The sequence below is a fragment of the Desmodus rotundus genome, chromosome 3 (assembly GCF_022682495.2).
Source record: "Desmodus rotundus isolate HL8 chromosome 3, HLdesRot8A.1, whole genome shotgun sequence".
NCBI lineage: Eukaryota > Metazoa > Chordata > Mammalia > Chiroptera > Phyllostomidae > Desmodus > Desmodus rotundus.
Genome location: NC_071389.1, coordinates 16,829,437 through 16,857,003, shown reverse-complemented (window position 1 = coordinate 16,857,003; position 27,567 = coordinate 16,829,437). Strand labels below are relative to the sequence as shown.

Below are 27,567 nucleotides of genomic sequence, written 5' to 3'. Positions count from 1 at the left end.
CCTGAGTACGTCTTTTGCGTAGCTATTTAACTGGCATTCCATTTAAGCCAATGAAATGCCCCAAAGCCCAAGGCGGGTGAGACAGAGGGCCAATCAGGGTCTTTGGCGGGGTGTGGCTGCGTCCTGGGGCGGGGAATCAGGTAATGGCGGACGCGGGCCGGCAGGCCACAGCTGGGGGCGTAGCGCGCTGAGGGGGGTCCGGCAGAGTGGCAGCCGGCACGGTGGCCCGCGGGAACAGACCCGGGCGTGGAAGGGCGGCTAGCCGACCCTTCTGTCGCTGAGGGCGAGTGCGCGAGACCAGGTGAGCAACAAGTCCCGGCTGGCGGGCCCCTCCGTGAGGCCCTGGGCCCGGCGGGGCAGCCCCTCCCGAGCCACGCAGGTCTTGCGGGTGTGGGCACCTCGCCTTTTGCCACCCACCAGTAGAGGCTTGGTGAGCGGTCTGCGCGGGGTGGCGTCTTACTCTCCACTCCTCTCTCCTGCAAGGAGGTGTCTGGGAGACCCTCTCGGGGACTGGAGGGGCCCACGAGTCCGTCACGTTCCGAGAGTGCCCTAACTTGACCTAGCTCTGCCTCCACTCGCTGTGTGACCTTGGGCAAGTCACTTCCCTCTCTGGACCTCAGTTTCCCCTTTTGTAAGGAGGAGGCTTTGCAGGCAGATGTATATGGGTTGGATCCCAGATGTTGTATGAGATCTTGGGCAAGTTCTTCCCCAGGCGGAGCCTCAGTTTGCATCTACGGGCCTTGAGGGAATGGAGGTTGCTCTTTGAGGCTGCTGGCTTAAGTTGCCAAGTGGTGTCTGGGACTGTGTGTACCTATGTGTACAGGATGGTACCGCAGAGTAGTTTGGAGGTACCTATGTGTTCAGGATGGTACTGCAGAATAAGGAGGGTTGGCTAAAGGGTCTTTTTGACGAAGGCTTTGGATGGACCCCAGACTGTGATGGAGTGAGGTTTCGGCCCTCCAGGATCCTAGAGTCTCTGAGATGGGGAAGTTTTATGTAGTTCTCCATAAAAACAGAAGAGGAAGGAATCCTTGGAGCCTCTTGGGGCTATGCGTGAAATTTAGGCCCAAAAGAATGCAGGAGGGTGAGGAGGAGGAGGGAGAACATTTATGGTGCTCCTACTGTGGGCCAGACCTTGTTGAGGCATATGTTCTTATTTCATTTTTACAGCTACCCTTGAGCATTTACACATAAGAAAACTAAGTTAGGGAGTTAAGTAACTTGCGCAAGGTCAGCCTTGGTAAGGTGCAGAACTTACCAAGGATAAGGTGTTTCCTTTGAGACTCACTGGGCAAGGGGGAATTCTCTGCCCACTTGGGAGAAGTTTGCTTTGTCAGGAATGGGGGGAGGGGTCTGGTCCCAGGCACTTCTGGGAAACAGGCTGGGTCTTGATCTCCCCTTTGTGCAGTCTGTGAGTTGGAAAAGATCATTTCTAACTTGTAGAAGTCACTTCGAAGTGTGCTAGAACTTCAGAGTTCAGTTTGAATCCTGGCTGGGTGGCCTAGGGAAGAAAGTTCACCAACTGTCATTGGTGTGTAGACTTGACCCTTGGTTCAGAGTGGTGCCAGTCCAGAAACTTTTTCTCCTTCCTATGATAGGCCAAGTTCTGGGGGGATGGGAGAAATGTCCCATTTGTTCAAATTTCTTTGGATTCCTGGAGTAAAAGTTTCAATAGCCCACATCTGACTAAGCATGTTTCTTCGTGCTCTCAGTTTCTTCCTCTAGCTTAGTGAAGATTGTGGACCTGGATTGTGAGTAGTTGTGTACTATAAATTACAGCCCTTAATTTTTCCAAACCTTGGTGCTTTTGGTTAATTAAAATGGTAGGGCTGTCATTGTGTATTGTTCTGATATGTCAATGGAAGGCAAGAAACTTGGAAGAGGAAGTTGCTAAGAAAGAGGGCGTTTCTTAGCAGTGGAGCCAATATGTATTTCTTTGTTTGAAATTCTAAAACCAGAAAGCAGCAACTGAAGGAGGAAGGAAGGAAACTCTTCTTCCTGTTCAGATATATTTAAGAACTGTCCCTGTTGCTGTCTCTGTCCAGACTCTGCTTTTACAGAAGTAGGCAATTGTAATTTGTTCAGTGTTTGGAAATTATAATCTGGAATAAAATAATTTTAAATCTTAAACCTTCTGAGATAAACTTTAAAAAAATTAGAACATTTTACTGGATATATTGTCAGTGAATGATTCTTTTTCTTGACATAATTAACCAGTTGCAGTCTTTGGGTCTGTTTTAACTGTGATTTAAATTAGTGCATTTTAACCTAAGAGGAATTGGGTGATGCAGATGTCACCATCATTGAAAAACATACAATGGTGTGTTAGGTTATTGCATTTGTTAAAAGTCTTTTTAATGCTTTATTTTATAGGATTGTGTGTTGTGAATAGTTGTTAAGACATTGAATTTATTGCATGTGAAGATCAACTTTTATTTTCCATATTGGTTATATTTGCTGTATAACATTTAGTTTTAATTAGTATACCAGTTCGTAGTACCTTGTGACCCTCCCCCCCCAAAAAAAAAAGTTCTTGGAGCTGCGGGTGTTTCTGAATTTAGAATTTTTTGCATTTTAGAAATGAAATATGGTGCATGTACTGTGGTTATGTAACATCCAGAGAGGTCAGGGGCAGCATCTTGTAATCAAACACTTTCTGTAGTAAAATGTCAGCATATTCACATCAACTGGGATAAATAAAAACTATTAAGTAGCCTCATGTCATTTCATGCCAGTTTTGTTGCTAAGTGAATAATGAAAAACTTGTTTTTTGCAGCCTTTTGGATTTTGGAATGGAAGTTAAAGGATTGTGGACATCTATGGATAAAATTTATATGATGACAAGAACAATTACAAGGAATAATATTGTAAACCAAGCTAATTTCGAAGTGATGGGTCCTAAAAGCAGTATGACATAGAAGATATATTTTTTGTTTCTTTCAATCTTATTCTAATTAACATGTACCAATTTGCAGTTTTCTTAAGTACCAAAATTTACCTTTTAATATCCTCATTGGTTCCTGTTTTAGATGCTTGACTGGTACTCCATACTCTCTCTCTTTTTTCTTAAAGATTTTATTTATTTATTTTTAGACAGAGGGGAAGGGAGGGAGAAAGAGAGGGAGAGAAACATCAATGTGTGGTTGCCTATCACATGCTCCCAACTGAGGACCTGGCCCACAGCCCAGGCCTGTGCCCCGACTGGGAATCAAACTGGCAACCTCTTGGTTTGCAGGCTGGGGCTCAATCCACTGAGCCACACCAGCCGGGGATATACACCCCTCTTTTTTCAAGAGTAATTTATAGTGCTTGTGCTCCTCTTTGTATAGGAATTAACAGAATTATACCTTTTTCCATATAGTTAAGAGAAAGACTCATCAGGTGAGGATCTGGAGATTTCATGTTTGCAGAATTTAAAGCTGATGTTCCCTTCAAGGTGGTGTTTAGTAAGACATCACGGCTAGATGGGGTTTATGTCAAAAAGTTTTGTTTTTAATGTATGAAGCCACCACAATCTGCATGTCTTGAAAAGGAGTTTACTAAAATATGTTTAATATTTTAGAGTATTTTATTTTAAGCATATGCTATATGAGAAACTTGAGTTTACTAGCCTTATGAATTTGGGTGATTTCTTTTTTTTAAGATTTCATTTATTTGTTTTTAGAGAGGGGAAGGGAGGGAGAAAGAGAGGGAGAGAAACATCAATGTGTGGTTGCCTCTAATGTGGCCCCTACTGAGGACCTGGCCCACAATCCAGGCATGTGCCCTGGCTGGGAATTGAACTGGCAACCAATTGGTTCACAGGCCAGGACTCAATCCACTGAGCCACACTAGCCAGGGTGAAGAACCTCTTAAATTCACAAAGACTCAGTGTACTCTTTACTTTTCTTAGACTCTCTAACTATAGAATGAGGTGACTGGTATTGTTGGAGATTAAAGAACTCTCATTATTTAAATTTATCTGTTGATTTTAGATAGAGAGTAAGGGAGAGAGAAAGAGAGAAACATTGATTTGTTGTTCCATTAATTATTTATGGATTCATTGGTTGCTTTTTTTTTTGGTATGTCCCCTGACTGTGGATTGAACCCTGAACCCTGGTGTATTGGGACAATGCTATATAACCAGCTGAGCTACCTGGCCAGGGCTAAAGAATTCTTTGTAAGAGAAGCTCCATGACAGCATGAATTTGAGAGATTCTGGGCTTTAAGATACCACATGGCCACCTGATTGAGGGCCTCAATTTATTCCTACTTGGGTGTCCCCACAGTTCCTGACTCGGGAAGATAGAAGGGGTGTAGAAAGGTGTATCAGGAGTTGCAGGTGGAATTGATATATGATTGGACTAGGGAATAGAAGCAATTCTTACCCAGATTACTCCCTTTTCTTCTATTTCATAAGCACAGATAATATTGTAAAAGCATTACAAATTAGGGGACTAACATTCTATTCCAAGTCTGTTGTGATTGTGGATAAGTTCTTCAAGACAGGAACTGTGTCTTATACTTCTTTTTATTCTGTAATGCCTAAAGGTCAGGGCACCAAACTTGTCTTGCATCAGAATTTACCATTTAAAAACATTCATATATGGCCCTGGCTGGATTGAGTGCCAGCCTGAGAAGCAAAGGGTCCTAGGTTCAGTTCCCAGTCTAGGGCACATGCCTGGGTTGTGGGCCAGGTCCCCAGTGGGGGCACACGAGAGGCAACCACATGTTGATGTTTCTCTCCTTCTCTTTCTCCCTCCCTTCCCCTCTCTAAAAATAAATAAATAAAATCTTTAAAAAAAGAGAAAAGAGCCCTGGCTGGTGTGGCTCAATGGATTGAGTGCCAGCCTGTGAACCAAGGGGTCCCTGGTTCGATTCCCAGTTAGGGCACATGCCTGGGTTGCAGGCCAGGTCCCACATTGGGGGGCATGCACATTGATATGGTTGCCTCCCTCTCTTTCTCCCTCTTTTCCTCTCTGTCTAAAAATAAATAAATAAAATCTTAGAGAGAGAGAGAGAGAGAGAGAGAGAGAGAGAAGAAAATGTCTTAAAAAAATTTCTATCTGGCCTGGGAGCTTTGATGTCAGTGCACAACCAGGGTTGAGAACCACTGACATAAGCCCATTGTAGGTGCTCAGCAAATACATATTGATTAATTTATTATTGGTCCTGGCATGAATTGGGTAGGGTGGAAGAGGCCCCAGGTTTTTTGATAAAGTAAAGTAGCTTTCCAAGATACCAGTACACATCTAACATTTGGCAGATCTGGACCCGTAGCCAGTGCATTGCTAGCTACTCTGCCTACATTTCCACTGTGACTTTGTGACCTAGGCAGGATTAGTCTGTGTCAACAGGTAACTCAGAGTTTTGTTTACTTCTTGGATGGTGGCCTTACTGACTAAGATCTATTAGGGTGACAATTGCTAAACTAAGCATAGGTAGAAAGGCAAGAATTGTTGGGAATTTGGGTGAGGGAGGTAGACTGTTGGACACCAGTGATGCCAATGGAAGAAATATGGAAAGTTGTAATTTGCCTGGGTCTCCAGCGCATGACAAAGTGCGTGGAACATAATTGGTGTTCCATAGCTTTTTGTTGACTGAAGAAATGAATGGCTCTTTGTTTGGAAAGAGGCGTATAAGCTGTGAAGTAAGATGCTTCCTACTCATCCTTCAGAACTGGGCTAAGATATCCTCTATCCCATGAAGCATTCCCAGGAAAAGTTGTGAGTCCCTTGTATATTTTCTCCTTCCGTAAATCATTTATCAGATTATCAAATTTGATATCAGATAAATTACAAAAATCTTTCCCCTGCCTGCCTGTGAGCTCCGTAAGGGCCAGACTGTATTGGTTTATTTTTGTATGATTGGTGTTCAACATACAATAAAAGATGTAACAGACGCTAAATTTGGCCTGTCGTCTTCATTCTTGTAGTCTTCTCTTTCTTCCAATTCATGGTCTTTTCAGTTCAAATCAGTGAACATTTATTATTCCGAGAGGTAGGTCTTTCTTGGACCTTGAGATAAGAGTTTTTCAACCTTGGCATTATTGACATTTTGGGCCAGATAATTCTGTAACTGTGGAGGGCTTTCCTGTACATTCTAGCATGTTTAGCAGCATTCTTGGTCTCTACTACCCACTACTTGTGACAGCAAAAATGTCTCTAGATATTGTCAAATGTCCCCCGGAGGGCAAAATTGCCCCCTTTTTAGAATTACTAAACCAAGGGTAGGGTGGTGTACAGTCATAAAGGGAAGTGAGTATAAAGTCCTCAGGTGCATATTCCTTATATTCCTTCTTTCTGGTTGTACAGTCTCTTGTCCCTGACTTTTGGGTAAGAAAGAAAAGAGAGAGAAAACTCAGTAGGTGACAATCTTACAGTAGCCCTATTACTTTTATTCTGTGCAAATTTTGAAATTTGGTTTAAATATATTAGAGCAGTATAGATAGTTGAATTGTTTATGCAGACAGGTGTTTGTAAAATCAGTTTCTACTACTGATTAGATGGAGTAAAGAACTACTAGAATATTACCCCCTTGCATAAAAGACTTCTTCAGAAAAGCTTATAGCTGAAAAGTTTAATACCTGAAGAATAACCAGCATTGGTTTTATAGAGAACTTGCCAGCAGTTGTCAGGATTCTTTGCTGATATTTGAGCTTCATGGCTAAAACATACTTTTTGATGTCCCTTCATACTTTATAACTAAAAAACATATTTAACCAATGGGCATGTTTTTCTAAGCTCAGTATTTTTTGTGATAGGTAGATTGTTCAAGGCAGGGTCCTTGGTCCCTTTGGGCATTCATAAAGTGATGATAAGTTCGTACTGACATTTGGGGACTTCACTCTCCTTTGGCCAACCCTCCACAAATAACATTATAATCATTCATGTCTTAGTAATCATTAAAATGAAGTGGAATAAACGTTTCTTTTTCTTGTTCCCTTAGAAGTTATGAATGGTACTCTAGAAAATTCAAATGTATAGTTATGAATGGTATCTCAGAATAGTTACCATTTATGCAAATGAAGCACTCTTCTTAACTTAGAAACCAAACAGAATTGAATTAGAAAGGAAGAATTGAATAGAAACAAGAATTGTTGAATGCTTGAAGAGGAAATAATGTTCAGATATAGAAGTATCTTAGAAAAGTTTGCTCTTCATCATGATTTCCACACACTAATAAAGAAAAAACAGTTTGAGATTGATGGGAATGGCTATTAAACTTTGCCTCTGATATTTTTCAAGCTCTTTTTCTTTTTTGGTAAAATGTTGAAATGCCTGAGATACTCTCTTAGTTGTGAGATTAATTCCAGTTGAACAGAAAAGTAAGTTTCTTAGCTTTAGAATATAGAAAATCTTTTGGGAAGAAGCAGTGGTTCAACTTAGTTCAAATTTGAGTGAATACATGTATGTATATGCACATATACATACTTACACATATAAATGATAGTGACATTTACATTTTATAATTGACATAGTAAAGTAACAAGAGCAGTTCTTTTACTCTCAAGCATTTAGAATTGAGACCTTTTTCTCCCCTAATAATGCCATTGTTCTAGCAAGTAGTCTAAAAACTTTCTCTCAAATCATATCTTGAAAAATTGTTTAACTGTGTAAAAGAAGGTCTTATGTCATGCCCATGGATGTTCCTATTTATAATTGAGAACCGTAAGTAAATTTCCCTTTGTAAGAATACTCGTAGTCTGGGGTGGGGTGGAGGCATGGGGAGAAAAGGCATACAACTGTAATTGAATAACAATAAAAATTAAAAAAAAAAGAATACTCATAGTCTTCAAGGAATATAGTGGTTCTGGTGCCAAAGGCACCTGTGGAATTAGAAGTATTAGACCAACTTCTCCCCCTCTTTATTTTTAAAGCTCCTTCAGTATTCATTGGGTGATACTTTGCAAAGCATAGTGCTCACAATTTGATCAATACCATTATAGTCAGTCCTTAGCATTTGAGATATATTATGTTAGTAGTTACATTTTATAGATAATCAGGCTCAGAGGGTTCAAGTAACTTCCTTAAAGTCATTCAGCTAATAATAGATTTGAGATTGAATCCTGTCTTTTTTAATGAGATTTTAAATTTTTTTAAAAAGATTTTATTTATTTTTGGAGAGAGGGGAATGGAGGGAGAAAGAGAGGGAGAGAAACATCTATGTGTGGTTGCCTCCCATGCACCCACCACCAGGGACCTGGCCTGCAACCCAGGCATGTGCCCTGACTGGGAATCAAACCAGCGACCATTTGGTTTGCAGGCCAGCACTCAGTCCACTGAGCCACACCACCCAGGACATTAATGAAATTTTTTAAAGGTAAAATTTACATACGGTGAAATCCATGGAAATGCAAGTATATAATTAGATCAGTTTTGACAAATGTAAACACATGTGTAGCCAACACCCCAATCAAGGGACAGAACATTTCTATAACCCTTCAAAGTTTCATCATACTCCCTTCCACTCAGTCCCCACTGTCCTACAGGCAACCAGTGTTCTCATTTCTGTCTTCACATATTAATTCTACCTGTTATTGACTCATACAGTATGTACTCTTCTATGTCTGAATTCTTCTGTTCAACATGAAGTTTTTGATATTAATCCACATTGATGTATATATCAGTATAAACCCAAGTCTTTTGATACATGTCTAGAGTTTTTTCCGATGAACGGTAGCTTCTAATTTGCTTATTCTTACATCATATCTTTTTTTTTTTTTGCTTTGGTATCTGCATGTAATTTACTTCCCTCTTCTAGTATCCTAGATTTATTTGTTTTAAAAATCTCTTTGAAATTGCAAGAGTAATACATGCTCATTGCAACAAATTACACAATCAAAAGTGAATAAAGAATGAAAGTTTCCTTAGATTTATTTTTATTTCCGCCTTTTTCCAATTACGAAAATGAGTACTCTTCGTAAAAAAGAAAAAAGTCATATTTAAAAATATGAAGCATAGAGTAAGAATCACCTGTAATCCTACCAGTTAGCATTTTGATATATTTTCTTCTTTCTCTATACTTTGTTTACCATAGCTAAGTAGGAATTTTTAGGCTTCCTTTCTTATATTAGATTTGTCACATCCTCATTAATCAGTTCGTATTTCAATGTTCATGCTGTGGCCACCCTAAATCCGAGTAGCTGGCAGTGACCTTCTCTGGGTTAGCCTTGTCAGGCAACATTTTTGCATACTCAACTGTACACTCCTTTATCACTAACTTCATTCTCGTATATCTAACACCCAACATTTCTTGCAGAGTAGGAGATAGTATAATTCTGTGGTTATGAATGTAGATTCTGGAGTCTGTCCATCTAGGTTTAATCGTTGGCTTCTCTCCTTACAGCTCAGTATATTCCCTTTGGCAGTAACTCTTAATCTTTGCTTTCTCATCTGTAAAATGGGGACCTATCTAATTTTACTATAAAACGTAGAGCATATCTCAAAGGGTATTGGAAGGGTTAAATGGCATAATTACTTAGTCCAGTGCTCAATAAAATTTAACGGTTGTTTTAAATTAAGAAATGGCATAGTTGGTCCCATAAAATTTTGGTCAGTTGCCCTGGCTGGTGTGGCTCAGTAGATTGAGCGCTGCCTGCAAACAGAAAGGTCACTGGTTCAATTCCCAGTCAGGGCACATGCCTGGGTTGCGGGCCATGTCCCCAGTTGGGGCTGAGCGAGGGGCACCAATTGATGTATCTTTCACACATTGATGTTTCCCTCCTCTTTCTCCCTCCCTTTCCCTTTCTCTAGAAGTAAATAAATAAAATCTTAAAAAAAATTTTTTTTGTCTGTCTGGGCTAAAATTTTATTGCTCGGGAGAAAGGGATGAAAATGTCAAATTCAACATTTAGGTCTATGTTGCCCCAAATTCTTAATTTCTTTTAGGAGTTTCTTATGGAAATGTTACCTATGAATTTATCTAGACTGTCTTTGAATTATTTTTTTTCTTATATTCTATAATCCACATCTGAATAATGAGTTTTAGTACTTTATTTACTGGATTGGGTAGTAAACTATTATTTTTTATTGGTCCTAATAAAAGCAATAGCTGTTGGGTAATAAGTGTATATCGTGTGCCACATAGTGTGCATGTACATATATATATATCTCCATCCTTCAAATTAGTCATTATTTACAAATGAGAAAAGTGAGGCTCAGAGAAATTCAGTAATGTGCCCAAGATCACACAGCTAAGCCTACTGGACTAGAATGAAAAACCAGTCAGCTTTCTTTTCTTCTTTTCCCCTTCTTCCTTCCTTTTTTTAAAAAATAAAACTTCTTTCTTACTCCTCTTGTCTTTCTGATTCTAAAACCTGGGCTTAAATTTTTTTTTAAATATACTTTATTTTTTTAAAAAGCGAACTAAGTCAGAAAAAGCTAACAATGGTATGATTTCACTCATGTGGGATACAAAACAGAAACTCATAGACAACAGAATGGTGGTTACACGAGGGAAGAGGGTTGGGGAGTAGTGGGTAGTCAGTGGTAAAGGGAGCTAAATATATGGTTGTGACGGAAGATATTTTGACTTTGGGTGGTGGGCACCCAATACAATATATAGATCATGTGTCATAGAAATGTACACTTGAAACTTACATGATACTATTAACTAGTGTCACCCCAGTAAATTTAATGAAAAATAAAACAAAATGTACTTTATTGTTTTGTTAGACTTTTGGTTTATAAGTTCTAAGATTTGATGCAGTCTCTATTTACTATTTCATGCCCTTTGTTTCATATTAAAGTGTCCTTTATATAACTCTTTTAAAAAAATCTGTATGTATGCAGAAGCTCCTCTGTCCTTTGGTCTTTTTGGATACCTTTCTAGGTCTTCTCTATTTTACCTTATTTTGTGCTGTGATGACCACAACTGCACATTCTATTCTAGGTACAGATACACTTTGGTTTGTACAAGGGCAGGATAATGTGTTCTATGTTTCCAAAGCTTTCATAATAACAGCCAGCATTTTGCCTTTTGTAGCTGTATTCAGGATAAGTCCAGGGACTTGGAAACCCTTTTCTTGTAACAGGTAGTTTTAGAGCTCATCTGATAATTATAGTTTGGACTATTTTTCTATGTGCATTACCTTATTTTTACCTACATGGAAGCTGTTTTCCACATTTCTCAACATGCAACTTTGTACCATCATATTTTTAGCTATTAGTGTAGAGTTACCGGCAACCTGAGAAGATTTCACTAGTTTTTTTCTAGATAATTTCTTAAAATGTTACTTGTGATAAGGTTCATTCAGCATCAATCCCTGGAGGATCCCTTTGTTTATACATCTTTATCTAGAGAAACGACTATACCAGAACTCTCTTATTTCTATCTCTAAATGAATTTTCTGGAGGAAAAATTAGCCTTAAGTTGTATTTGCTGTTTTTACTAGCCTTTGGAAGAGTTTTTCTTTTTTTATTCTATTTAATTCTCATTATATTAGGTATCTTGTCACCTCAGGTATGCATATGTGTTACCTGAAGCCTTATAAACAGTAGGTTCTCTGTAAGGCTTTGTCATATTAAATGATCCACAATAGAGCCCTTGCTGTGTAGCTCAGTTGGTTGGAGCATCATCCCAATACACCAAGGTTGTAGGTTCGATTCCCGGTCAGGGCACATACAAGAAGCAACCAGTGAATGCATAAATAATTGGAACAACAAAATCGATGTCTATGTGTGTCTCTCCCTCCCTCTACCTCTTCTGCTCTCTCTAAAATCAATAAGTAAAAAGATCCACCATAGGATAATGCCCAGCATTGAGTTTTTAGTTTAACATTCAACAAATTTACTGAGTACCTGCTATGTGCCAAATACAAGGAATATAGCTAACTCAGTGACTGTGAGAGGCAAGGTACCTGCTCTCATGTACTTTAAGGAGGCTTGGATTGACAGTAAACAAGTGAACACATAAATTACATGTTGAAAGCTTGTAATAGGTTACTAACAGTGTGCTGTAATAGAGAGTGATGGAGGAACTTAGGTTAAGATGGTCAGGAAAGGATTCTTTGAGAAGGTGACAGACCAAAACTGAAGAATGAACATGAACTAGCCAAATAAAGGGATGAGGAAAGAGACTTCCAGGGTTGAAGGAACTCTAAGGAGTCTTATTTTTAAGTAAAATGGGATGTTTTGAAAAGTTTTTTTTAATCGATGTGCTTGGAGCTAAAATCTTTTTAATGCATTATTTTAAGCACATATAAAAGTAAAGAAAATGAACTGTGTATTTTTTCTTCTAACTTAAACAATTATTAACTTACGGCTAATCTTTTTTTCTTCTAGTACCCTTTTCATCCCCTGTCATTTTTTCAACAGTTAGAGTAACTATTATCTATCTATTTATTTATTTTACTTTATTTTCCCCAACTTTATTAAGATATAATTGACCTTATATATTTCTATATGTATGTAAATACATATATATTTTTTTCAAGGTATACAGCATGATAACTTGATATATGTATACCTTGTGAAATGATTATCAGAATCTAACGAATTAACACATGCATCACCTCAGTTATTATTAATGTGACTTTTATATAGAACTCTAGCTGTTTAAATATTTGAACTAACAGTGCTTTTATTTTCTTTTTATAACAGTTTTATTGAGATTTGGCATACAGTATGCCAAATCTCAATATATTTACATATATTTAAAATGTAAACTTTAGTACATTTTTTTAAAAATCATTGATTTTGGAGAGAGAAAGAGACAGAGAAACATTGGTTTATTGTTACACTTATTTATGCATTCATTGGTTGATTCTTGTATGTTCCCTGCTTGGGGACTGAATCTGCAACCTCGGTGTATTGGGATGATGCTCTAACCAAATGGGCTACTGGGCCAGGGCCAACTTTACTTAAAGTTTTGATATATGTATATACCAGTGAAACTACCACCATAGTCAAGATAATAAACATATCCATTACCCTTAAATGTTTCCTTCTGCCTCTTTGTAATCACTACCTCCTTCCCTGCTGCCCACCTCCCCAGTCCATAGGCAACCACTGATCTGCTTTCTATTGCTATAAATTAGTTTGTATCTTCTAGAATTTTATATAAATGGAATCATAGAGTATCTCCTCATTGAGACATACTTGCATCACTCATTCAGGATAATTATTTTTCGATTCATCCACTTTGTTGCAAGTATCAGTAGTTGCCAAGTAATTATTATATGAATATGCTAGTTTGTTTATCTGTTTACCTGTTGATGGACATTTGGGTTGTTTACAGTTTGGGGCTATTATAAATAGAGGTGATATGAACATTTGTGTACAAATCTTTGTATGGATATTTCTTTCTGATTTTTAAAATTGAAATACAATTATATGTCAAACCAGTTCACCCATTTAAAGTGTGTAGTTCAGTAATTTTTAGTGTATTCATAAGGTTGTGCAACAGCCATCCCCACTATTTAAGTCCAGAGCATATTCATCATCCCAGAAAGAAATCCCATAACTATTAGCAGTCACTCCTCATTCACCTCCCCCGGCCCTAGACGACCGTTAGTGTACTCTCTTGTCTATGGATTTGCCTATTACATTTCGTAAAAATTCAGTCATACAATATACTGTCTTTTGTGATTGGCTTCTCTCATTTGGCATAATGTTTTCAAGGTTCATCTGTATTGAAGCATGTGCTACTACGCCATTCGTTTTATGGCTGAGTAGTATTCCAGTGCATGGATCACCACATTTATTTATATGTTCATCAGTTGATGGAAATTTGGGTTGTTACCACCTTTTGACTGTGATGAATAACTGTGCTATAAATATTCATGTACACTTTTTTTGTACAGGTTTTCAATTCACATGAGTATATACCTATGAGTGGATTTGCTGGTTCTTAAACACTATGTTTGAGGAACCGCCTATTTTCCAAAGTGGCTGCACCATTATACATTTCCACCAGCAGTTTATGATTCAGTTTTTCACATTCTCACCAATATTTCCTTATCTGTCCTTTTTTTTAAATTTTTAAAAAGATTGTATTTATTTAGTTTTAGAGGGGGGAAGGAAGGGAGAAAGAGGGTGCGAAAAACATCAATGTGAGAGAGAAACATCAATCGGTTGCTGAAACGGCAACCTAGGCACGGGCCCTGAATGGGAATTGAACTGGAGAACTTTCACTTTTGTGGGACAGCGTCCAACCAACTGAGCCACACCAGTCAGGGCTCTTATCTCTTGTTTTAGTTACAGTCATCCTAGTGGGTTTGAAGTGATATCTCGTGTTTTGATTTGTATTTCTCTAATGACTAATGATGTTGAGCATCTTTTCATGTGTTTGTTGGCCGTTAGTGTATCTTTTTTGGAGAATGTCTATTTAAGTGTTCTAGCTATTCTTAAGTTATTTGTCCTTTTATTATTAAGTTGTAATAATTCTTAATATATTCTGGGTACAAGTGCTGTATTGGATATAATATCAAATATTGTTTCCTATTTCTGTGGGTTGTTTTTTACTTTGATTGTGCTCTTTAAAACAAACTATTTTAATTTTTTAGAAAGATTTTATTTATTTTTAGAAAGAGGGGAAGAGAGGAAGAAAGAGAAGGAGGAAAACATCGATGTGTGAGGCAAACATCAGTTAATTGCCTCTTGCACACCCCCAACCAGGGACCAGGCCTGTAACCCAGACATGTGCCCTGACTGGGAATCGAACAGGCAGCCCTTTGCTTTACAGGCTGGCACTCAATCCACTGAGCCACACCAGCAAGGGCAAAAATTTTTAATTTTGATGAAGTACAATTTATCTTTCTTCTTTGGTTGTTTGTGCTTTTAGGTGTCATATCTAAAAAACCTATTGCCTTCTCTAAGATTGCAAAGATTTACACCTGTGTTTTCTTCTACTTTTGATCTCAGCCAAAAGGCCAAGAAGTGATGCTTGTGCTTTATTCTAAGAGTTTTATATTTTTAGGCTTTTGGTCCATTCTGAGTTAACTTTTGTGGGTGGTGTTAGGTAGGGGTCCAACTTTATTCGTTTGCATGTGGGCCTCCAGATGCCCCAGCTCTATTTGTTTGTTTGTTTTTTAATACTTTTAGTCTTTTTTTTTAAAGACTTCGTTTATTTTTACAGAGAGTGGAAGGGAGGGAGAAAGAGAGGGAGAGAAACATCAATGTGTGTTTGCCTCTCACATGGCCCCTATTGGGGACCTGGCCCACAACCCAGACATCTTCCCTGACTGGGAATCAAACCAGCAACCCTTTGGTTCACAGCCTGCACTCAATCCACTGAGCTACACCAGCCAGGGCTCTATTTGTTGAAAAGACAATTCATTTCACATTAAATTTTCTTGCATGTTTATCAAAGATCAATTGACCACAAGTGTATGGATTTGTTTCTAGATTCCCCATTCTATTCCATTGATCTAAATATCTTCTTATGCCAGTACCACACAGTCTTGATTAGTGTAGCTCTGTTGTAAGTTTTGAAACCAGAAAGTCTGAGTCCTTGAACTTTGTTGTTTTTCAATATTATTTTGACACTACCGAATTTCTTGCACTTCCAGATGATATTAGGCTCAGCTTCTCAATTTCTGCAAAAAAAGCCAGCTTGGATTTGGTAGGGATTTCAGTGAACATGTAGAGTAATTTGGAAAGTATTGCCATCTTAACAATACTGAGTCTTTCAATCCATTAATACAGGGATGTCTTTTTATTTTAGTTAGGTCTTTTATTTATTTATTTATTTATTTATGTTTTGTAGACTTTAGTGTACAAGTCTTTCTGTTAAATTTATTCCTAAGAATTTCATTGTTTTTGATGCTATTGTAAATGAAATTGTTTTCTTTCTTTATTTATTTTTAAAGATTTTATTTATTTTATTTTTAGACAGAAGGGAAGGGAGGGAGAAAGGGAGAGGCAACCACAACCATGTTGATGTGGTTGCCTCTCATGTGCCCCCTACCTTGGATCTGGCCTACAACCCAGGCATGTGCCCTGACTGGGAATCAAACCGGTGACCCTTTGATTTGCAGGCTGGTGCTCAATCCCACTAAGACACACCAGCTAGGACTTTTATTTTATTTTTAGGTTGTTTATTGCTAGTGCATAGAAATACAACTGATTTTTTGTATATTGATCTTGTGTTCTGCTACTTTGGTTCTAACAGGGTTTTTTCTTGTGTGGATTTCTTAGCATTTTCTGTGTACAAAATCATGTTATCTGCAAATACAATTTTACCTGTTTATTTACAGTCTTATGTACTTTATTTCTTTTTCTTACCTGATTGCCTTGGCTACAACCTCCAGTACAGTGTTATGAGAATGGACATCATAGTCTTGTTCCTGATCTTAAAGGGGCAGTCATTGTCTGGTTTTGATATCAGAATACTTCTGGCCTCATAGAGTAAGTTCAGACATGTTTGCCTTTTCTTATTTTTCAAGCAGATCTCAGACTTCATGTTGTTATTAAATATTTCATCACATATCTCTCAAATACAAGTATTTCCCCACTGGAACATAATTATACCAGCATTGTCACATCCCAATATCTTTAAATATTTAGTCACTTAAAAAGAGTTTTGAGGGGGGAGGGTGTATATGATATGATTTCCATTTTTAAAAGATTAATCCAGTTGTTGCAAAGAAAGTGGATTATCTGGGGGCAGGAATTGATTGAGGTAAATAACAGAAGGCTCTTGCAGAAGTCCACATAGTGGAGGAGACTTCAGCTAGGTCGGTGTAAAAAGAAATGGAAAGAAGTGGATGTGTTTTGTATATATTTTGATGATGGATTAGATATGTAGGACAAGGATTGAGCATGCCTTCCTTCTGGAAATTTTTCTTATCTCTGAGGACAAAGCATCGGTCTGATTCTCCTGCCTTCCTTGATGCTTCTTTCAATATCAGTTTCCAAGTTGTCCCCTGACCTTGCTTCTCTGTGCTTTTTTTCTTCTTTTTTAAAAACTGCTTTTGTCCTTTTTTTTTTTTAATTGATATTAGAGAGAGGAAGAGAGGGAGAGACAGACATTTATTTGTTATTCCATTTATTTATGCATTCATTGGTTGCTTCATGTATGTGCCCTGACTGGAGATCAAACCTGCAACCTTGGTGTATTCTGATAACGCTCTAATCAACTGAGCTAGCAGGCCAGGGCTGTTTGTGCTTTTGTATCAGGCGGTCATCTACTCTCGCACGTCTTTAACTACAGCCTCCATGTAGTAACTCCCAAATCTGTATTTCCACCTCGGAACCCCAATCCCAGAGTCCTTTTTTAATTTTAATTTTATATATTTTTTATTTTTTAAATCCTTACCTGAGGACATTTTTGCATTGTTTTTAGAGAGGGGAAGTGAAAGAGACAAACATTGATTCAAGAGAGAAGCATCTATTGGTTGCCTCCCATATGTACCTGGACTTAGGATCGTACATGTCTGGACTGGGATCAAACCCACAACCCAGGTTTGTGCCCTGACTTTGAATCGAACCCTCAACCTTTTGGTTACAAGACAATGCTCCAACCAACTAAGCTATACTAGCCAGGGCCCAGAATTCTTTCTAAAAATAGATTTTTTTAAATTGATTTTAGAGGGAGGTGCAGGGAAAGAGAGACATCCATGTGTTGTTCCACTTATTCATTCATTCATTGGTTGCTTCTTGCACGTGCCCTGACCCAGCATCAGACCTACAACCTTGTTGTATCAGGACGACACTAACCAACTGAGCTACCTGGCCAGTGCCCCAAAATAGTATTTTTTTAAAAAATATTTTTTTAGAGATCATATTTTTAGAGAGAAGGGAAGGGAGGGGGTAAGGGAACGAGAAAGAGAGGGAAGCATCAATGTGTGGTTGCCTCCCGTGCGCCCCCCTACTGGGGACCTGCCCTGCCACCTGGGACCATTCCCTAGACTGGGAATTGAACCGGCAACCCCCTGCTTTGCAGTCTGGCGCTCAATCCACTGAGCCATGCCAGGCAGGGCCCAAAATACTATTTAAAAAAAATTTTTTTAAATAATTTTCTATTACAGTTAACATGCAATAGTCCCAAAATTGTTGTTTTTTAATAAAGTATTTTTAAGAGATATCTGAGGGTTTTTTTAAAAAAGATTTTATTTATTTATGATTTTTAGAGAGGAAGGGAGGGAGAAGGAGAGGGAGAGAAACATCGATGTGCAAGAGATACTTTGATTGACTGCCTCTCACATACCCCAGCTGGGGACCTGGCCCGCTATCCAAGCATGTGCCCTGACTGGGAATCAAACCAGCAACCTTTAAGTTCACAGGCCAGTGCTCAATGTACTTAACTACACTGGCCAGGGTGATATCTGAGTATTTTATTGATTTTTTTTTTTTTTTTTAGTGGAGAGAGAAGGGGGTGAGGGGGGAGAGAGAGAGTGATTGATTTGTTGTTTCACTTATTTATGCATTCACTGGTTGATGCTTGAATATGTCCTGACCAGGGATCGAACCCGCAACCTTGGCATAACAGGGGAATACTCTAACCAACTGAACTACCCAGCCAGGGCCTATTCCAGAATTCTTACTAGATCACGCCACTGGGCTATCCCATTTGCATCTCTAACTTTTCATGACTGTTTGCTTTTGGGAACTAGTGGTGGTCAGATTGGTACAGCTTGTCTCCTTGCTTGGGAGATATGTTTATAGGTTTTATGGATGGATTTTATACCTTTTTTACAGGCTTTAACGATGGAACCTTTGCTTTTCTAAGAAAGATGCTTAGCATACTGGGGCACTGTTTTTCTTCAGGATCTTGGCTTCCTCATAGGTTAAAATGTGATGGGTGAGCTTATCTTCCGCCCACCGCTCCGCCCCCCCTTCCATGACTTGCTGCTACCCTTCATACCTGGCTCACCTGTTTATATTCGTTCATTCACTCAGTTAGGACTGGTATAGGACTGCTAACATACCAGACATTGGCTCCACTGTTTTCCCAGTTCATTCAGATGTAGGGCCTTAGTTACTGTTGACTTCCCTGAATTTCCTATCTCTTTTTGTGCCAAGACACTCTCAGGTCCCACCCTGTCTTTTTCTCCCTGTACTCCAGTTCAGATGCTGTGTTACCTTTCGCCTTGACTGTTATTCCTACTTCTAGTCTCCCTTCCCAGCTCCATTCTGTTCCGTGCTTAAGTGAAATGTATAGCATCTTCCTAAATATTCTATAATCTATGACTCCATTTGTGTGACTCTCATCATCTAATGATTAAAGTACAGGCTCAGCTTGATATGTAAGATTCTCTGATCTGGCCCTACTTGTCTTTCCAGCCTTGCTTCCCACTACTTTTGCAATACTGTACTCATCTTTGTTCTTCAGAAATATCTCATTATATTTCTACTCACATCATCTGTCCACCTTTGACAGAATACTCCTTGTCTCTGCATGTACATATCCTACTTATTAAAAAAATTTTTAAATTAATGGCTCTGACTGGTGTGGCCCAGTGGATTGAACATGGTCCCATAAACAGAAGGTTTCCGGTTTGATTCCCCGTCATGGCACCTGCCTGGGTTGCAGGCCAGGCCCCTGGTTGGAGGTGTGTGGGAGGCAACATGATGGATGTTTCCAATCAATGTTTCTCTTGCACAGTTATATTTGTCTCCTTCTCTCTCTCCCTCCCTTCCCCTCTCTCTAAAAATCAATAAATATAAAACAATTTAAAAAATCAATAAATAAAATCTATTAAAATTTTTGTATTTATTTATTTTTAGAGAAAGAGAGCAACATTAATTTGTTGTTTCACTTATTTATGTGTTCATGGGTGGATTCTTGAATGTGCCCTGAGTGGAGATCCAACAGCAATCTTGGCGTATTGGGATGATGCTCTAATCATCTGAGCTACCTGGCCAGGGCTCTGCCTATTTTTATGACATTCCTCAGTGATGCCTTTGATAATTTACTTAACCAGAAGTAAGCCATAACTTGGCCACTTTTTACTTTGTTTTATATTTATATACTTTTCTTATCTTTCCTGTAGGCTGAACTCCTTAACAGAAATTACTTCTTGTATCTCTGTACATCTTCTACAATTTTAGGGCCTGTGTACTTAGTAGTTAATAAATATTTGTCGAGTGAGATAATATTGCAGATATTGTTCCTGGAAGCAGAAAACTAGATTGAACGGCATTTTGAGGTACTAACCAACACCATGATTTATTTTGATAGATTTTTGTAGATTCAAGAGTTGAAAGTGTCCTTATAGGTACATTTTTTCTTATTAAAACATTATATAAATTTTCAAAAATGTACAAATTTAGAGATGATGATGTAATGAATCCCTATATGCCCGTCACTCAGCTTCCATAGTTCTCAACTCTTGTTTCATCTGTACCACCTAGTCTTTCATCCTCATTAGAACTTTTGAAACAAATCCCAGGCATCGTATTATTTATACTGTAAATAATTTCATTATGTAGCTCCAAAAGGTAAAAGTTAAGTACACTTTTTAAAAAAACCATAAATAGAGCCTCATCAAATATCCAGTTAACATTTAGGCTTCCACAATGGCTTTCTCTTTCTCCCCTCATCCCTGTCTTCCTTTATCTCTAAACATTTGGTTTATTTGAATCAGTTTCCAAAAAAGGTCCATACATTAATTTGTCTACTAAGTCTCTTTTAATCTATAGGTTCTCTTGGCTGTTTTTTACCCTTGTATTTTGTTGTTGAAGAAAGCAAGTTCTGTAGTTTTCTCATTCTGGATTTTGCTATTTGAATTTCTGTGATTCATTTATGTACTTCTACCCCTTGTCTTCCCCGTAAACTGGTTGTTAGAAGTAAAGCAGCACTCTCTTAATAGAAATATTCAGGCTTCAAGTGAAATTTAAGTTTGCTGGTAGGCACATTATAAAGGTAAGAAGAAACATTTTAATAATACTTTTATCAACCCAATAGTTGCAAACTTATTATTTTAACATATAATTAATATAAAAATTATTAATAAGGTATTTTATTTAAAAAAAATAAAGGTGTTGTTTATTTATTTTGAGAGGGAAAGGGGGGGAGAAAGACAGGGAGAGAAACATCAGTGTGTGGTTGCCTCTCATGTGCCCCCTACTGGGGACCTAGCCGGCAACCCAGGCATGTGCCCTCACTAGGAATCGAACCGGCGACCTTTTACTTCTCAGTGTGGCACTTAGTCCACTGAGCCATGCCAGCCAGGATGAGGTATTTTACTTTTTTAAGATTTTATCTATTTGTTTTTAGAGAGAAGGGGAGGAAGGGAGAAAGAGGGAGAGAAACATCGATGTGTGGGAGAAATATCGATCTGTTGCCTCTTGCACGTGTGCCGACCAGGGGCCTGGCCCACAACCCAGGCATGTGCCCTGATAGAGGATCAAACCAGTGACCTTTCACTTTAAGAGATGGTGCTCAGCCAACTGAGCCATGTCAGTCAGGGCTACGTTCTTTTTGCATAGTAAGTCTCTGACATACAGTGTGTGTTACAGCACATATCAATTCAGATGAGCCTCATTTCAAGCTGGCAATACCTACAATGTATATAGTGGCTACCTGTTGGACAGCACAGCTCTAGAGACTTGCCCTGAATCAGGTTCCTGCTTTGCCAGTAATACCAGTACTTTGTAAGTGGTGTTGTATTCGTCCATCACGAGGCTTATAAAGTCCAGATGTCTCTTTTTGTGTTGTAAGTGATCATGGATAACAATTACCTAGATTCTTTATGTCATTTGATGCTTGCAAAATGATGATATTCTAAGTCCATCATTCTTTCTTCATTTATTAGCTGAAATACTTCAAAAAAGAAAAACTTTCCCGTATCAATTTTTTGGTTACCCCGAGGTTTGATTTGTGTAGGAAAGGCAGGGTAAATACTTGATTCTTCCCCTTTTGTTCCTTTATTTATGCATTTTCAAAATCAGTTGGCTCCCCAACATACTCTAAAGAGGACCATTGAATCTTTTTCTTAAAGCATTATTATGAATTTATGGGTTTTAACATACTTGTTATGTTTTAATCCAGTGAAGGAATTCTTAAGAACATCTTAATGATGTTCATTTTGTTCCATCTTGGACCAGTGGGAGCTTCTTCAAGTCGGCTCCACATTTCTTTGGACATAATTGTAGTAGTCTTTGATAGTGTTCCTTAATTTCTAGTATGATAAGATGTTCTATACAGACATTTCCCAGCCTTTAATAACTAAAAAGCTCTGGATCCTTTTAGTGAGGTATTGTATTTGGAGACCACATTGTTATTGGCTCCTTCATTTGATAAATGAGGAAACTAGAGGCTAGAGAAGTAGGGAGATTTAACTAAGGTCACACAGATTTAGCAGCATCATCTGGCCTAGAACCCTAGTTTGGCTGTTAGCTCTGTGCCACTGCTATTTGGTCTTGCTTCCTCTAACTGGCTTTTAGGACAGGTGGTTAACTGCATTTGTGCTACGACTCTGGGCCAAGAGGAGAAGGTAGGTTTTGTGGGTCATCATTGGAGATGCAATCAGACCTCATTAATTTGGGCTAATTGGGGTAAATCCTAGTGAGAGTGTTGTATGTTGTTTTTCTTTAGGTGCAGCTGTTACTTTGAGTCATACAGTAGTAGCTGAAACTAGGCTAATAGTGTTACCAGGTTATTTTGTTAGATTGAGGTCCTTGTACCTGGTTTAATGAATAGCTGAGAATGATGTGCAATTTAACTGTAATTGTATGTAAATTAGACTCCCAAAATGCTTAAAAACAGCTCATTAAACATTTCTCCCTGCAATCTTATTTACACTGTTTTCTTAGCCAGTCCTTTCATTGTTAGTGTGCAGAGGTAAACTTTAGCTCAGGTCTGAATTTATCTCGTTTCACATGTGTGAAGTTCGTATTAATAAAGTGTTGCCACAAAGTTCAGAGACTTTTATTTATTTTAAATATTTTATTTATTTATTTTTAGAGAGAGTGTAAGGGAAGGAGAAAGAGAGAAAGAAGCATTGATTGGTTGCCTCTCATATGCTCCCTGACTGTGACCTGGTCCAGTAACCCAGGCATGTGCCCTGACGGAATTGAACTGGCGACCTTTCTGTTTGCAGGACAGCACCCAGCCACTGGGCCACACCAGCCAGAGCTACAAGGTTCAGAGCCTTTTAGAAAGAATATTTGAGAAAATGCAGAGGAAGAGCATCTGAGAGTCAGACATCTGGCAGTTTCAGCCAATCAGAATACAGCTCTTTGTGTTTAAAAGTAAGCTGAAATGCTTTTGAGTGGCAAAGAGCTTTCAGAAAGCTTGTTGGCTTTACCTCAAGAGTAGCAGCACCTTAGGGCCTCGGTCAGAGATAATTGTGTATTGAGGGACAGAGGATCCAAATGTGTGAGGGTTGACTGTGTTGCCTGTTGGCTCTGTGGCCCAAAGTAAGTCACTTGACCTCTCTGAGCCTTAATTTATTCATCTATAATAAAGTAATTAAAATTGGGGATGGTAATACATGTTCTTTTTACCTCATAGGTTTCTTGTGAGATTCAAATCAGCTAATTAATGAAATGATATAGTAGATACTTACTGAATTAATGAGAGATGATATGAAAGTGCCTTTTTAAAAAAACAATTGTTTTTAATAAAGATTTTGTTTATTTTTAGAGAGGAGGAAGGGAGGGAGAGAAATACCGACACTGCCTGTCAGTGGCCTCCAACTGGGGACCAAGCCTGCAACCCAGGTGTGCGCCCTGACTGGGAACTGAATCAGAGACTTTTAGGTTCTCAGGCCAGTGCTCGAGCCACTGAGCCACACCAGCCGGGGTCAAAGTGCCCTTTTAACTAGAAGCTTTGGATGACCCTAAGCATTATTAGCATTATATAGATTAGGTGCACTAGTACATATTAATGATCAGAAGCAAGAAAATAGAAGGAGGAGATTCAAGATGTCTGTCCAGCCCTGGCTGGTGTGGCTCAGTGGATTGAGGGCTGGCCTGTGAACCAGAAGGTCACCCATTTGATTCCCAGTCAGGGCACATGGCTGGGTTGCAGGCCAGGTCTCCATTTGGTGGGTGTGCGAGAGGCACCTGATCCGTGTTTCTCTCCCTCTCTTTCTCCTGCCCTTTCCCTCTCTCTAAAAATAAATAATTAAAATCTTTAAAAAAGAAAGGTACAGTCCAGAACTTTACAGCCATGTTACTACAGGGGCATATAGCCATCACACTTCAGGAGCCTCTCACAGCATCAGTTTATAGCATAGTACCCCTGCTGACGTGAAGACCCTGAGTTACCAGGACAGGATAAATTATGGTTAATGTATTCTGTTTAAGAAATAATAGGTTTTCATAAAGTGGCTTCAAAAAGTATAGTGTCTAAAGAGTTGTTTCCATTACCTGACAGTTCTGTCTTATGTGGAGTCTGTCATTCCCTAAAAGCAGCTAAGCCCTGAACTAAATACCAGCAGTTCTAAGTTTTTAATGTAAATTTACTCCTCTATTTCTCCCAATATCCCATGGGGTAGGTACTGTAATTAATCTCCATTTTACAGATGGGGGAACTGATAATACAAAGAGATTAAGAAACCTGCCTGCGGTTCTGGACTGGGATCCTGGATTGAGGGGGGAAGAAATCTTTTAAAGTGTTATTGGGACGCTGGTAGAATTTAGATACGGATTTTATGTTAGATGATAATATTGTATCATTGCTAAATTTTCTACTGTGGTAATTGTACTATAGTTTGTTCTTGAGTTGACTTTGACTCCCTGAAGTATTTAGAGATAGGATCGCCATGTCTGCAACCTATTATCAAATGGTTAAAAAATTAGTAAAAAAATTAAATTGTGTGTGTGTAAAGAAAGTAAATGTGGCAAAATGTTAATTGGTGAGTTTAGGTGAAGAACATAGGGGAATTCTTTGTACTATTCTTGCAACTTTTCTCCACGTTTAGAATTATTTCAAAATAAAAACAACAAAAAATTTCCTGAAGTAACACAACTAAAGAGTTTATATGCCCTGGCCAGGTAACTCAGTTGGTTGTAACATCATTTATATAGCCTGGCTGAGGTTTTAACTCAGGTCTTTTGGTTCCAGAAGCCATGTTTTTTGTTTTTTGGAGTGTTTTGTTTTGTTTTTTTACATTTTTATTTATTCATTTTAGAAAGGAAGGGAGAGCGAGAAACATCAATTTGTTGTTCCACTTATTTATGCATTCATTGGTTGATTCTCTTTTTTTAAAAAAAGATTTATTTTCAGATAGAGAGGAAGGGAGGGAAAAAACGGGGAGAGAAACATTGATGTGTGAGAGAAATCAATTGGTTGCCAGTTGGGGACCTGGCCTGCAACCCAGGCATGTGCCCTGACAGAATCAAACTGGCAACCTTTTAGTTCCCAGGCCAGTGCTCCATCCACTGAGCCACACCAGCCAGGGCTGGTTGATTCTTGTATGTGCCCTGCAGAGATCGAACCTACACCCTTGGCACATTGGGATGATCTACCAACTGAGCTGTCTGGCCAGGTCCAGAAGCCATGTTCTTAATCATAGTGCTGTTCTGCTGTTCTATTCATGGTGCTAGATAAATGAGCTAAACTTATACTGAATGTTAAATAATTGGGACTATGATTGGATTCTGAACTGTTGAGCTGTTTCAGCAGCTCTGTCTCTGGTTCTTCAAGGATAGGGTGTTCATATAATTTATTGTGTAAGCCAGTTCACTTTTAAGAGTAAGCGGGAATGCAATTAATAATTCCTTTGGGGCAATTGATATAAACCAAGACAAATGGACATCCTAAAAGGATACTTCGTGGTAGAGTACAGTTTTAACAAATATGATAAGACATGATAATTGCTTCATTATAATTGAATTTTGTTTACCATGGATTCTTGTTTACATAATATACTTTTTTCTCCTGCCAATAACAAACCTTCACCTGATGGTTTTCTTATTTTCTCCTCTCAATTTTGTTAATTCTTTTGCTCCTTTCCAGACCACTTGGGAAATAACTCTTTGTCAAACTCCATTTCCTCCAACTTTGAAAAATACCAACAGAAATTTCTGTAACACTTGTCCATTTTTTTTAAATATTGGCATTTAAAACCATAAATCCCCAAACACCTTTATTAACATGACTTCTACAAGGAGAGGAGCTAGTAAAATGCATCTACATTGCCAATTTAGTGCCAAGGCAGTGTCCATTACCATTCTTCTAACTGTACTTACTTGTAATAACACTCATAGAGCTGCGTCCAGTTAAAGATGTTGAACTTACTGATAGAGGAACAATATTTTTTTGTCAATCTCTAAGAAAAGCCTTCAAAATTACTCTAGTACAATCTGCTGTGGATTTTTAAAGATCAACCTACCTCTTTGCTTCTCCTTCCTCCTATAGAATATGTAACTAAGTACATAATCCATTAGGGCAGGAGAGGGCGGTGGTACAGGGCAAGGGCACTGAAATTTAAATCAGAGTTTTCCTTCCAGTTAGCTACTGTGGTATTACGTTTTGGGGAAGGAGTAGATAAAACAAATGACTAGTATGACTTGTTTTTAAAAAATCATTAAAATGACCTTTCTTAAATCGTGAAATGTGCTTTTATAATAACAATTGTCTTAATAATTACATTTTTATTTTATTTCAAAGCTGTTAAAAATTTCTTATACCTGCTGATTTTTTTCTTTAAATTCAGTGAACTGCTGTATTTAAATGGGAAAACATTTTTTATATCTAATTTAATGAATGAGAATGGCCTCAAACTAATATTTACTTAATTAAAAATTTTTTTTATTTTAAAGACAACTGCAAATATCATTCAGGTCAACCATGTATTAATCAAATTCAACTATTAAAATAATAAAATACCTACTGAACTATCAATTTTTTTTCTTTTTTTTAAAGATTTTATTTTGACTGATATGGTAAGGGAGGGAGAAAGAGAGGGAGAGAAACATCAATGTATGGCTACCTCTCGCATGCGTCCCCTACTGGGGACCCAGCCTGCAACCCAGGCATGTGCCCTGACTAGGAATTGAACCGGCAACCCTTTGGTTCACAGCCCACGCTCAATCCACTGAGCTACACCAGCTAGGGCTGAATTATCAGTTTTGTATTTTTTTTATTTGATACAGGAAATCAACAAATACTTTTGAGGACACATTATATACAAATGATTATGCTAGACATGATCCCCTGTTCTAAAGAAGCTAATGTTTTAGGGACATAAAGACACGTGAAAATGTTGCAACATTGTGGAATCTCAAATCTTTATGTCTTGGATTCTTCTCTGCCATTATTTCATTCTTCTAGCCATTTTGTTTTAATAACAATACTTTTTGCTAATCACTTTAAGGAATACTATGATTACCATGCCAATTTATTTTAAAATTTAGGTAAAATGGACAAACTCATAGCAAAAGATGATGGAAGAAAAAATTGAAAGTCTTTAACTTTTAAGAAAATTGAAGTTGTAGTGAGTAAAGCAACTTCTCCTACAGAAAATACCATACCCAAGTAATTTCCACATGAATTTCAAGATACAGTGTAAGATTTTAGAGTCAGTTGTAAATTCCACTTTTCCGTGCTATCGTCCCCCATTAAGAAAGTGATGGTATGATTTACATTTTCATTTCCTGCCCTTCCTGACATGAGGCTCTGTTAAGGGGACCTACCTAATTGTCACATTTTATTCTTCATTAGCTCCCACTTCCTTTCTCCTCCCTTGCTTTT

At 38.2% G+C, this 27,567-nt stretch overlaps 1 protein-coding gene across 5 annotated transcripts in view; it reads left to right on the top strand.

The window, feature by feature from the left end:
- The first annotated feature begins 114 nt into the window (after positions 1-114).
- Positions 115-27,567, top strand: part of WASF2 (WASP family member 2) — a 67,951-nt gene continuing 40,498 nt past the window's right edge. For 3 of the 5 annotated variants that reach the window (XM_024554436.4, XM_053919991.2, XM_045190727.3), the window contains exon 1: positions 124-301. The gene's annotated coding sequence lies outside the window, so the exon portion shown is untranslated. Of the gene's footprint in view, positions 302-17,265; positions 17,385-27,567 lie in introns of all 5 variants that reach the window. The other 2 variants (XM_053919992.2, XM_053919993.1) reach the window with 2 other exon arrangements.